The 13,888-nt window shown below is 43.4% G+C and overlaps 1 protein-coding gene across 1 annotated transcript in view; it reads left to right on the top strand.

Annotated features, from left to right (window-relative positions):
* The window catches only part of cracd (capping protein inhibiting regulator of actin dynamics), a 119,204-nt gene that overhangs the window by 53,674 nt on the left and 51,642 nt on the right, over positions 1-13,888 (top strand). The window lies entirely within an intron of this gene.

Raw genomic sequence — 13,888 nt, 5'->3', positions numbered from 1 at the left:
GAATTGCAGGACCAGATTTCATGAGAGTAAAACTAAAATATTTTCTGAAAATAAAACAAATGCCATAGAGCTAGTACATGGTATTGATCTTAGAAAAACTGTTCATAATGATGTTCATGGTGATAGTACTGCCCTGGTGGCCTGGATAAGCAGGGGAGGCAGTGGTATAGTAGTATTGTCACTAGACCTAATGACCCAGGGTATCGTTCTGGGGACATGGGCTTGAATCCCACCATCGCAGAAGGTGGAATTTGAATTCAATTAATAAATCTGGAATTAAAAGCTAGTCTAATAGTGCCCATTAAACCAGTTTTGTAAAAACTCATCTGGTTCACTAATGTCCTTCAGGGAAGGAAATCGACTGGCCTATGTGTGACTCCAGACCCACAGCAATGTGGTTGACTCTTAAATGCCCTAGCAAGCCACTCAGTTGTATCTAACCGCTACAAAGTCAATAAAGAATGAAACTGGCCGTACCATCTGGCATTGACCTAAGCACTGGAAATGACAATGGAAAACCCAGTCCTGTTGATTTTACAAAGTCCCACAGATTAGTCAAGCAACAGCCTGATGCAGTCATACTCACCAAATCATACCTTACCATGTCCCAGATGTCACCATCCCCAGATATGTCCCCCTCCCACCAGGAGGACAGACCCAGCACAGTGGTATACAGTTGGGAGGGAGCTGCCCTGGGAGTCCTCAACATCAACTCCAGACCCCATGAAGTCTCATGGCATCAGGTCAAACAGGGGCAAGGAAACCGCCTGCTGATTATGACCTACTGCCCCCACTTCAGCCGATGAATCTGTACTCCTTCATGTTGACAGGTGACATGAAGGAAGCACTGAGGGGGAGGAAAGGGCACAGAATCTACTCTGGGTGGGGGACTTCAATGTCCATCACCAAAAGGACATAACTCCTAGACTGGGACTGGGCAGGTGGTGAGGGAAAAACCTACTGCACCTTGTCCTCACCAATCTGCCTGTCGCAGATGCATCTGTCCATGACAGTATTGGTAGGAGTGACCACTGCACAGTCCTTGTGGAGACAAAGTCCCATCTTCACATTGAGGATACCCTCCATCACGTTGTGTGGTACTACCACCATGCTAAATTACTTACCTTCTGTGAGAGCAGCGGACAGGAGTCCAGGCACACCTGGGTTTGAAAAAACAAGTGAAAAGTGACACCACAGGAAAGCTGCAAGGCGATTGGTAAGTAACTGCTGTTTGGGAGTATTTGTAAATAGCTGGGTTAGTACACTACTGTTCGGATGCGTGTGTAAATAGCTGTGTTATAGCATCTCAACAACTAGCAAAATAAAAATAAGTAAAAAATTAAGTATTAATAATAAGGAACAAGTGAGTAGCTGGTGAGTTTTATCTTTTTTTTGAGCAAGGTTTATTTTAACTAAGTATTGATTTTTAGTAGGATTTATCAGTGCTAGTAAGGTTTTATTAATAATTCTAAGGTGTTGTAGTATTTTAAGGTTTATTTCATTTAGCAGTAGCAAAGGGTCAACGAATAAATAAAGGAATGGCAGGGATGCTTCAACCTCAAGAGTGCACCTCCTGTGCTATGTGGGAGCTCCAGGATGCATCCCGTATCTTGGAGAACCATTTGTGAAGGAAGTGTTGTCAATTGCAGCAGCTTGAGCTCCGGGTTTTGGAACTTGAGCGGCAGCTGGTGACACAGTGGTGCATTCGTGAGGATGAGAGCTACGTGGATAGCACATTTATAGATATGGCCACCCCACAGCTTATGAGTATGCAAGGAAAGAGGGAATGGGTGACCGCCAGGCAGTCAAAAAGAATCGGGCAAGTAGTGCAGGTGACCCCTGAGTACATCTCACTCTCCAACAGGTATTCAGTTCTGAATACTGAGGAAAGTGATGCTTCAGCTGGGGAGCGCAACGAGAGCCTAGTTCATGGCACCATAAGTGGCTCAGCTGCACAGTAGGGTACAGGGAAGACTGGAAGAGCCATAGTGACAGGTGATATAATAATCAGGGGAACAGACAGGTATTTCAGTGGCCGCATATGTGAATCCAGGATGCTGTGTTACCTCCCTGGTGCCAGAGTCAAGGATGTCATTGAGCGGTTGCAGAGCATCCTGAAGGGGGAGGGTGAACAGCCAGCAGTCGTGGTCCACATAGGAACCAATGACATAAGTAGAAAGAGGGATGTGGTCCTGCAGTCAGAATTTAGGGAGCTGGGTAAGAAATTACCAAGCAGGATCTCAAAAGCAGTCATCTCTGGATTACTCCCAGTGCCACGCGCAAGTGAGTATAGAAATAGAAGGATAAGACAGATGAATGCGTGGCTGGAAAGATAGTGCTGGAGGAAGGGCTTTAGATTCCTGGGACATTGGGACTGGCTCTGGGGGAGATAGGACCTGTATAGGCCGGAGGGGTTGCACCTGATCAGAGCTGGACTGAGTTCCTTGCGGGACGTTTTACTAGTGCTGTTGGGGAGGGTTTAATTAGTTTGGCAGGGGAATGGGGAGCTGAGGGTAGACTCAGTTGGGACAAAATCAGAAATGAAAATGGAAGGCAGAAAGTTAATGGATGAGTCTGGAAGACAGAGGGAACAAAGGTTAGAAAGTAAAGAGTTTGGCAGTGCTCAAGGGTATCTATTTCAATGCAAGGAGTATAGCAAATAAAGGAGATGAGCTGAGGGCACAGATAGACACGTGACACATATTGTAGCTATTAGAGAAACATGTCTTAAGGAGGGACAAGAATGGCAGCTCAACGTTCCTGGTTACAGGGTTTTCAGACGCGATAGGGAGGGGGATAAGAAAGGAGGGGGATGGTAATTTTGCTCAAAGAAACTATTACAGCTTTGAGAAGGGATGATATGTTGGAAGGTTCATCAAATGAGGCCATTTGGATTGAGCTAAGGAACAAAAAAGGGGCAATCACACTGGTGGGAGTGTACTATAGACTCTCAAACAGTCATAGGGAGATAGAAGAGCAGATATGTAGGCAAATCTCTGAGAAGTGCAAGAACAATAGGGCAGTAATATTAGGGGATTTTAACTACCCCAATATTAACTGGGATAGTTTTAGTGTGAAAGGAACTGAGGGAGCAGAATTCTTGAGGTGCATTCAGGAGAACCTTTTTGGCCAGTATGTCGCAAGTCCAAAAAGAGAGGGCGTAGTTTTAGACATAGTTTTAGGAAATGAAGCTGGACAAGTGGAAGGAGTGGCAGTGGGAGAGCATTTTGGTGGTAGTGATCATAATTCAGTCAGTTTTAACATAATTATGGAAAAGGACAAGGATAGAGCAGGAGTTAGAATTCTCAATTGGGGCAGGGCCGATTTTACTGAACTGAGGAGTGATTTCGCGAAAATGGACTGGAAACGGCTACTTGAAGGTAAATCAGTGTCAGAGCAGTGGGAGGCATTCAAAGGGGAGATTCAAGGGGTTCAGAGTAAACATGTTCCCACAAAGAAAAAGGGTGAGATGGCCAAATCTAGAGCCCCATGGACGTCAAGGAGCTTACAGGGTAAGATAAGGCAGTAAAGGAAAGCTTATGTCCAACATCGAGAACTCAATACTACAGAAAGCCGAGAGGAATATAGAAAATGGAGGGGTGAAATCACAAAGGAAATTAGGAAAGCAAAGTGAGGGCATGAAAGAATATTGGCAAGCAGAATCAAGGTGAAACCAAAGATGTTTTATCAATACATTAAGAGTAAGAGGATAACTAAGGAGAGAGCAGGGCCCATAAAAGGCCAAAAAGGTAACATGTGTAAGGGCAGAAGATGTTGGTATTGTTCTTAATGAATACTTTGCTTCTGTCTTCACAAAAGGGGGGATGATGCGGATATTGTAGTTCAGGAGGAGGAGTTTGAATTATTGGATGTGATAAACATAGGGACAGAGGAAGTATTAATGGGATTAGCATCCTTGAAAGTTGATAAATCACCAGGGCCGGATGAAATGCACCCCAGGCTGTTAAAAGAAGCAAGAGAGGAAATAGCAGAAGATCTGACCATCATTTTCCAGACCTCACTGGACACAGGTGTGGTGCCGGAGGATTGGAGACCTACTAACGTTGTACCTCTGTTTAAAAAGGGAGTGAGGGATAGACCGAATAATTTCAGGCCAGTCAGTCTAACCTCAGTCGTGGGCAAATTATTGGAATCTATTCTGAGAGACAGGATAAACTGACACTTAGAAAGGCACAGGTAAATCAAGGATAGTCCGCATGGATTTGTTAAGGGAAGATCTTGTTTGACCAACTTGATCAAATTCTTTGAAGAAGTAGCAAGGAAAATAGATGAGCGTAGTGCAGTTGATGTGGTCCACATGGATATTAGCAAGGCTTTTGCCAAGGTCCCACATGGCAGACTGGTTAAAAAAATAAAATCCCATGGGATCCAGGGAAATGCATCAAGGTGGATGCAAAATTGGCTCAGTGGCAGGAAACAAAGGGTAATTGTTGATGGGTGTTTTTGCAACTGGAGGCTGTTTCCAGTGGCGTTCCGCAAGGCTCAGTACTGGGTTACCTGCTTTTGGTGGTATGTATTAAAGATTTGGGTGTAAATGTAGGGGGCATGACAAGTAGTAAGTACTGGTCCAGGTTTTTTTTCATATTTGTGCTTTGGGCCAGGGCTGTTCATTTTTCTGTCAGTTAACACCTTCTCTGCTCTAAGGCTTTGTCTTTCAACACACCATTAACATACCATTTGTCTTTGCTCCATGACCTTCTGGTCAGTTATTCTCTGTGACCCTCTGTCCTATCAACATGTTGCCCTTTGTTATCTCTTGCCCCACCCCCGCTTTATTTGCTTAAAACCAATTACATTTCTAACATTTGCCAGTTCTGATGAAGGGTCACTGACCTTAACTCTGCTTCGCTCTCCACAGATGCTGCCAGACCTGCTGAGTATTTCCAGCATTTCTTGTTTTTATTCCAGGTTTTCTTGTTGGTGCCTCAAATCTTCACAACTTCCCAAACTACTCAAGAGTGTTAGCATTGGTTTACCCTTAGGAGTTTCTCTCCACCAACTACTGCAATGGCTTCCTTCAAAAACTTATCCATTATACCCTTTTTCAGGGGTGAACCTGGGTGTTATTTTTACAGGACTTAATTGCCCTGTAAAAGTTCTTCTTAATGTAAAGTGTCCAATGTTGCATCAAGTTCCTTGTTTAAACCATGGAGTAAAAGCCTGCCCTTATGTTATCCATTTTCCATGTGCCTCCATAGCCTTTTGCACATATCTTCTGTCCTTGATCAATTATATCCTACAGCATTTTCCCTTATCTCATCTTATGTGTTGCCCATGAACAGTTCTAGAATTTCCTTGAGTACCATCCTCGGTCTTCAAGCCTACTTTCAGGGGCCTTACTGTTCATATTTGCCTGCAATCAATTTTTTAATGCCCAGAGCTGTTCATTAGGCCTGTTAATGAGCTGTTCATAATGGCTATCCAATCGAATCGTTCTCATTTCTCATCAGACAACTGACCCATGATAATTCACTCAGGTAACTTTTATTCTATTTCTACACACTAATTAATTTTCACATTTCAATAAGCATCTTAATTAGGCAAGGTTAACTCAAGATCCTACCACAAATTTGAAGTATGGTTATTTGTTTTTAGCATCTATACATTTGCACTCCCATTATTGCAGAGGCCTCATCTGACCTTGGCCCCTTTCCAGGCTAGCCACAGCAATCATCACCGAAGAATAATCATTCCACTAGCTTTCTTTCTAGAGAAACAATACCTTAAGCAGTTTCCAGGAAAATGAAACCTACAGCTCTAACCTATTCAGTTACCTGTTTCAAGCTGTTTTGACCTCAATTGAGACTGTTAACTTAAAAATAAGAGATATGAACTCCCCAGACCAATTAAAGGATGACACAAGATTTCACCTTTTCAGACGTTTGCTATATAAACTAAACTATAAATCAATATTAAATAAACAGTACTTAGTAGGTAGCTAATACACTAAATTACAAAGAAAGGTATTTCCCATTAATTTATTAACATATTTTAAAAACTCACACCACATTTATACATTACAGAGTGTTCTCATCGAATAGGTATCTTTGCAATTAAAAGTCCCAAACTCCTTCCAGTTGCACAGGGATGGATCTCCCAGTCCTTAACAAAACCAGTGTCCTTTTTGCTCATTTCTTCTGAGCGCACTCGACTGGTCCTCTGTTAATAAGGCAATCCTGGTGACCCTGTTGATCTGTTCTGCTCTGAAAACCTTGACTTTTGAATCAGGTTCAAGTCTTAGCAGCCTCTTGCTATATCACTGTTCCGAGAGCAGTTGTTTTCTCTTTCTTTCTTCTGAGGCTGTGCAGCTCCTGCTGGTTTCTTCCTTTCTTCCTTACAGCCTGTCAGACTTAGGAAAGCCTGGTGAATTTATTGAGAACAAAAGTCAATAGTCATTTGCCTTTTGCAGTATTCAGAGTCCATAAGTCTGGCCACAGCAAAACTACCTGGGCCTTCCTTGTTTCCAGGTGTTAGCAACTGCAACTCAAATTTGCATTTTCAGAGCCCCTGGCTCCCTGTTTACGATCTGCGAGTCTGGGAGAGCAAAACCCATTGTGCCTCAGGTGTTGCGACCTTGCACTCTGCTTTCAAAAGGGTCTTTGATCTGGGTTCCTTGTTTGCATGGTAACCAAGAACCCTGGCTTGTTTCTGGGCAGACTTGGTGTGAGGTCACATGTCACCTCCGAATCCTTCTTCCACTGCATTAAAAATCACAGTGTTTAAAACACACTACAAAGTCCAGCGTTCATAACACAAGCTGATTGCTTGTTTTTCTAAGCATATTTTTAATTTCTAACCGGGGAGAGTTTCTTCCCCAAGAACTACCATTAGTTGTGGCTATGGAGGGTCCCTTGCCCAGGAATTACCAATGGTATTAGATGGGAAGAGTTGAGCACAATGTTGCATCATCTAACAGATAGGGTCACCGTTGATGGGCTTTTCTTGCTCTTTTCTATGTATTTTCTTACACATGCATTCTTATGAACCAAGCTGGTTAAAATTGAATCTAAAAAAACTCTGCATACATAAAGTTGCAAGAATGTGAAATTACTGCAGAAGGCCATTGATGCAGAATCAATTGAAATGTTTAAAAAGGAGATAAATACTTGGGAAGTAAGAGTAATAAGGCAGAGAACTGGGCTTATTGATAAAGATGCGACATGATCTGATTGGTCAAATGGCCTACTCCTGTTTTTGTGTTTTACCGCATGGGGTTCACTTTAAAGAAACATAGTTTTCATGAAAAATTGTTTGACAGGCCAATTTTCTTTGAGAGAGGAACAAGGGCCAAATGTCATTTTGTCACAATGATGGCATACACAGGTTATGTAATTATGAGGTAAACTTTTATCTTCACTGCATTGGCAACAGTCTGGCAGACCAGATGGCCTGCCTGCCCATTATCGAACAATCAATGAAATGAAACTCAGGCAGGTTCTGTAATTATGGGTCTGTCAGCTCCACAGGCTGGGATGCCAAAAACGATTTTTGTATCCCTATGTGTTTTGACTTGATTTATGTCAGTGTGGTTTATGAAAATAATCCTGTCCCTTGGATTTGCAAGATGTTCAAGGGTAAAGCCCTTTGTGTCTTTAATGCATTGGTGCAGACTCGATGGGCCGAAGGGCCACTTCTGCACTGTATTATTCTGTGATTCTGTGAAAGCACACCGGCGGCTGATAATCTTGCACTTCTGGCTCAAGGAATTTCAGGCTCATAATTTTCATAGAGTCATAATGGCACAGAAGGAGGCCATTTGGCCCATCGAGTCCATGCCTGCTTTCTGTGGAGCAATCTAGTCAATCCCATTCCCCACTCTATCACCATAGCCCTGAAAGTTTATTTCCCTCAAATCCCCATCCAGTTTCTTTTTGAAATCATTCATCCTCTCCACTTTCACCACCCTTGTAGGCAGAAAGCTCCTGGTCGTTACCACTCGCTGCGTAAAAAAGTTCATCCTCACATCCCTCTGCATCTCTTGCCCACAACCTTAAATCTGTGTCCCGTAGTATCAGCTAATGGGAATAGCTTCTTTGTCTACCTTATCCAAACCTGTCATAATTATGTACAACTCTATCAAATTTCCTGTCTAACTCCTTTGCTCCAAGGAGAACAACCCCAGCTTTTCCAACCTAACCTTGTAGCTATAATCCCTCATCCCTGAAACCATTCTGGTAAATCTCCTCTGCACCCTCTCAAGGACCCACACATCCTTCCTAAAGTGTGGTGGTCATAACTGGATGCAATACTCTGGTTGCAGCCTAAGCAGAGCTTTATAAAGGTTTAGCATAACTCCCTGCTTTTGAATTCAATACCTCTATTTATGAAGCCCAAGATCCCATTTACTTTGCCAACTACTCTCTCAATATGTTCTGTGACCTTCAAGCATCTGTGCATGTATACCTCCAGGTCCCTCTGCCCCTGCACACTCTTTAGAATGTGCCATTAAGTCTATATTGCCTCTCCCTATCTCTTCTGCCAAAATGCAACACTTCACACACTTACCTGTATTAAATTTCATCTGCCATTTGTCTGCCCATTCTGCTAACCTGTCTATGTCCTGTTGCATTCGCTTTATATCATCCTCACTGTTAGCCACATCTGCAAGTTGGAAATCATTGGCAATGAAAATTTACTGTATATTCCAATATCGAAGTCATATATATATATATTAAAAAAGCAGCAGTCTGAGCACTAACTGTTGGGGAACACCACTGTCTACCATCTACCAGTCTGAAAAACAACCATTTAGCACAACTCATTGTTCCATGTCCTTAATGCTTTATCCAAGCTGACACTGACCCTCCTATTCCATGAGCCTCAATTTTGCTAATCAGCATTTTGTGTGGTACTTTGTCAAAAGCTTTCTTAAAATCCATATAGACAAAATCCATTGCATTCTCTTCATCAACCTTTTCTGTTACTTCATCAAAAAATTTAATTAGATTAGTCATGCATGATCTGCCTTTTACAAATCTGTGCTGTCTATCCTTAATTAACTCAAACCTCTCCAAGTGCCTGTTGATTTTTTTCACTGATTATTGTTTCTACGACCTTAACCACAACTGATGTTAAACTGACTGGCCTGTAGTTGCTAAAAAATCTCCTTGTGCCACTTCTTGAATATGGGTGTCACCTTTACCACTCTTCAGTTCTCTGGCACCTCCTCCCCCTGCCCCCACCCTGTATCGAAGGAAGATTGGAAGATTATAGCAAGCCCTTCCACTATCTCCATTCCCACTTCTTTTGGCAACCTGGGATGCAAGCAACCCAGACAAGGCGAATAATCCACTCTAAGCATAGCCAGCCTTTCCAGTACATCCTACATATCAATTTTCACTCCATCCATTACCTCTACCATCTCCGCTTCTACCGATATTTTATCAGCATTCTCTTCCTTAGTAAACACCGATACAATGTACTCATTAAGTATTCTAGCCTTGCTCTGCACCTCTAAGCATATATCACTTTCTTTGTCCCTAATAGGCCCTTTACTACCACCTTAACTATTTACATGCCTGTAGACGTTTTTTTGGATTCACTTTTATGTTAATTGCCATTCTATTCTCTCTTTGCAAGTCTTATTTTCCTCTTCATTTCCTTTCTCAACTTATTGTATTTGGCCTGTTACTTGCTTGACGAATTCACCTGACTTGCATCATACACACTCTTTTTTTGCTTCATCATATTCTGAATCTCCCTCATCATCCAAGGAGCCCTGGCTTTGGTTCCCCATCCTTGTTGGAATGTACCTAGTCTTTACCTGAAACATCTCTTCCTAAAGATCACCCATTGACGCGTTATTGTTTTTACTGGCAGTCTTTGGTTCCATTTTACCCTGGTTATCCCTCTTCCAATTGAGAAGCTCTACATTAGAATTTTCCTCGCTCTTCTCCATTACTGATACAAACCTTAAGATACAATGATCACTCTTACCCAAGTGTTCCCCCACAGATAAATGGCCCACTTGGCTCACCTCATTCCCCAGCACCAGATACAGCATTACCTCCTTCCTAGATGGGCCGAGAACATACTCTTCCAGAAAGTTCTGCTGAACACATTTCAGAAATTCCTCCCCCTCCTTATCCTTTACTCTAAAATTATCCTAATTGATATTTAGGTAATTAAAGTCCCCAATATCACTACTCTATAATTCTTGCACATCTCTGCGATTTCCCTGTAAATTTGCTCCTCTATCTCTCTCACTATATGGTAACCTATAGAACACCCCCAGGAGTGTGATCATATCCTTTTTGCTTCTCAGTGCAAACCAAATGGACTTTGTCCTTGACCCCTTAAGGACATCCTTGAATGTCTTCCCTAATTAGTATTGCCACCCCACCTCCCTTTTTTCTTTCCATATCTTTTCTGAACACTTTATATCCCTGAATATTAAGTGCCCAGTCCTCACCATTTTTAAGCCATGTTTCTGTTCTTGCCACTGCATCATATTCCCACATGGCTATTTATGCTTGTAGCTCATCAACTTTATTCACCACACTTGCTGCATTTATGTATAGGCCTTCTAAACCTGTCCTTATATTCCTCATAGTTCTTCTTACCCTGCTACTGTCAAAAAGGTACTACTTCCTCCTCCAGCACTATCCAACACTCTCAGCCCTTTATGCACCCTATTTCTCTTTTCTACTTCGATACGCTGGTGCCTACTCCCCTGCCAATTCAGTTCAAACACTCCCCAACCACATTAGTGAACCTTCCCATAAAGACATTGGTCCCAGTCCTGTTGAGCTGCAACTCATCCCTTTTGAATAGGTGCCTCCTGCCCCTGCATCACAGATGCTAGTCTACAGCCAATCCAATTCACTCCATGTGATATCAAGAAACGGCAGAAGACACTGGATAGTGCAAAGGCTATGGACCCTGACAATATTCTGGCAACAGCACTGAAGATTTGTGTTCCAAAACTAGCCACACCCCTAGTCAAGCTGTTCCAATACAGCTACAACACTGGCATCCACCCGGCAAAGTGGAAAATTGTCCAGGTATGTCCTGTGCACAAAAAACTGGACAAATCCAACCTGCCCGATCAATCTACTCTCAATCATCAGCAAAGTGATGGAAGGGGTCATCGAGAGTGTTAGCAAGTGGCACTTGCTCAGCAATAACCTTCTCCGGGTACTGCCTGTGTGGAGTATGCAAGTTCTCCCTGTGTCTGCGTGGGTTTTCTCCGGGTGCTCCGGTTTCCTCCCACAAGCCAAAAGACTTGCAGGTTGATAGGTAAATTGGCCATTATAAATTGTCACTAGTATAGGTAGGTGGTAGGGAAATATAGGGACAGGTGGGGATGTTTGGTAGGAATATGGGATTAGTGTAGGATTAGTATAAATGGGTGGTTGATGTTCGGCACAGACTCGGTGGGCCGAAGGGCCTGTTTCAGTGCTGTATCTCTAATCTAATCTAATGCTCAGTTTGGGTTCCGCCAGGGCCTCTCAGCTCCTAACCTCATTACAGCCTCGGTTCAAACATGGACAAAAGAGCTAAACTGCATAGGAGAGGTGAGAGTGACTGTCCTTGACATCAATGCAGCATTTGACTGAGTATGGGATCAAGGAGCCCTAGTAAATCTGGAGTCAATGGGAATCGGGGGAAAACTCTCTGCTGGTTGGTGTCATACCTAGCACAAAGGAAGATGATTGTGGTTGTCGGAGGTCAGTCATCTCAGTCCCAGGACATCACTGCAGGAGTTCCTCAGGGTTGTGTCTTAGGCCCAACCATCTTCAGCTGCTTCATCAATGACCTTCCCTCCATCATAAGGTCAGAAGTGAGGATCTTCGCTGATGATTTCACAATGTTCAACACCATTCGCGACTCCTCAGATAATGAAGCAGCCCATGTCCAGATGCAGCAAGACCTGGACAACATCCAGGCTTGGGCTGTTAAGTGGCAAGAAATATTCGCGCCACACAAGTGCCAGGCACTGACGATCTCAAACAAGAGAGAATCAAACTATCTCCCCTCGATGTTCAATGACATCACCATCGCTGAATCCCCCACTATCAATATCCTCGGGGTTACCATTGACCAGAAACTGAACTGGATCAGCCACATAAATGCTGTGGCTATAGGAGCAGGTCAGAGGCTGGGAGTTCTGTGGCGAGTAACTCACCTCCTGACTCCCCAATGCCTGTCCACCATCTACAAAGCAGAAGTCAGGAGAGGTGGAATACTCTCCACTTGCCTGGATGGGTGCAGCTCAAACAAGACTCAAGAAGCTTGACACCATCCAGGACAAATCTACCTGCTTGATTGGCACCCCATTCACCACGGTCAACATTCATTCCCTTCACCACCGACACACAGTGGCAGCAGTGCGTACCATCTACAAGATGCACTGCAGCAACTCACCAAAACTCGTTCGAGAGCACCTTCCAAATCCGTGACCTCTACCACCTAGAAGGACAAGAGCAGCAGATGTCTGAGAACACCACCACCTGCAAGTTCCCCTCCAAGCCTCACACTATCCTGTTTTGGAACTATATCGCTATTCCTTCACTGTCGCTGGGTCAAAATCCTGGAACTCCCTTCCTAACAGCACTGTGGGTGCACCTACACCCCAAGGACTGCAGCAGTTCAAGAAGGCAGCTCACCACCACCTTCTCAAGGGCAATTAGGAACGGGCAATAAATGCTGGCCTAGCCAGCGATGCCCACATCCCACGAACAAATTTTTAAAAACTGGTCCGAGTGCTTCAAGAATCTGAAGCCCTCCCTCCTGCACTATGCCTCAAGCCAAACATTGATCCTCCCTATCTTCCTATTTCTACTGTCACTAGCATGTGGCATTGGGAGTAATCCAGAGACTATACTATCTTTGAGGTCCTACTTTTTAACTTCCTCCCTAACTCCTGAAAATCTGAACATAGGACCTCAACACATGCCTTCTGTATGTCATTGGTACTGACATATACCACAGCTTCTGGCTCACTCTGTACCCCAGCAGAATATTCTGCAACCTCTCCACGATGTCCTTTACCCTGGCACCAGGGAGGCAACACACCAAGTGAGACTTATGATGCTGGTTACAGAAACGCCTGTCTGTCCCCATAGCTATGAAATCTCCTATAAATGACCAAATTTCTACTCTTTGCTGTTCCCTCCTGTGCAGTCCCTCGCCCATGGTGCCATAGTCTGGACTGCACTCATTTAAGTGCCTTCACTCCCAGCCATTTCCAATGCTGACTATCGGTTTGAGAGTGGCACACACCCCAAAGACTCCTGCATTTTGTGCCTCTTCCTACTCTTACAGATGGCCACCCACCTAGTATCCTGAACTCCTACTGCGTGTGGGGCGACCAGCTCCTGGAACCTATGATCCAGGGAAGTCTCATCCTCGCTGATGCTCCGCACAACTCCAATTGCCCGTCAAGCTCGAAAATCCTGAGCTCGAGCTCAAGCAGCTGGAGACACTGTTTATTTACCACCATACCTTTTAGTCTATTTACCCAATTAACATTAGCCAGTTCTCCCCTCATACCTTCGTAATTGGCTTTGTTTAAGTTTAAGATTCTTGTTTGTGATTGAAATGTGTCACTTTCAAACTTTCCATGAAATTCAATGGTACAATGATCACAATTTCCCAATCGATCTTTGACTATGACATTGCTTATTAACCCTGCTTCATTACACAATACGATATCTAAGATAGCTTTATCCCTAGTCAGTTCTACAACATATTGCTCCAAGAAACTGTCACGAAAACATTTTATAAAATCATCTCCTAGACCACTGTTGCCAATTTGATTGTCCCAGTCTATATGCAGATTAAAGTCCTCCATAATTAATACATTATATTTTTTCACACTCCAATAATTTCCCATTTAATGTTCTATAATAATATAACTACTGTT

This window comes from Heterodontus francisci, chromosome 1, assembly GCF_036365525.1.
Source record: "Heterodontus francisci isolate sHetFra1 chromosome 1, sHetFra1.hap1, whole genome shotgun sequence".
NCBI lineage: Eukaryota > Metazoa > Chordata > Chondrichthyes > Heterodontiformes > Heterodontidae > Heterodontus > Heterodontus francisci.
The sequence above is the reverse complement of the archived record's forward strand: the minus strand, read 5'-3'. Positions and strand labels throughout refer to the sequence as shown.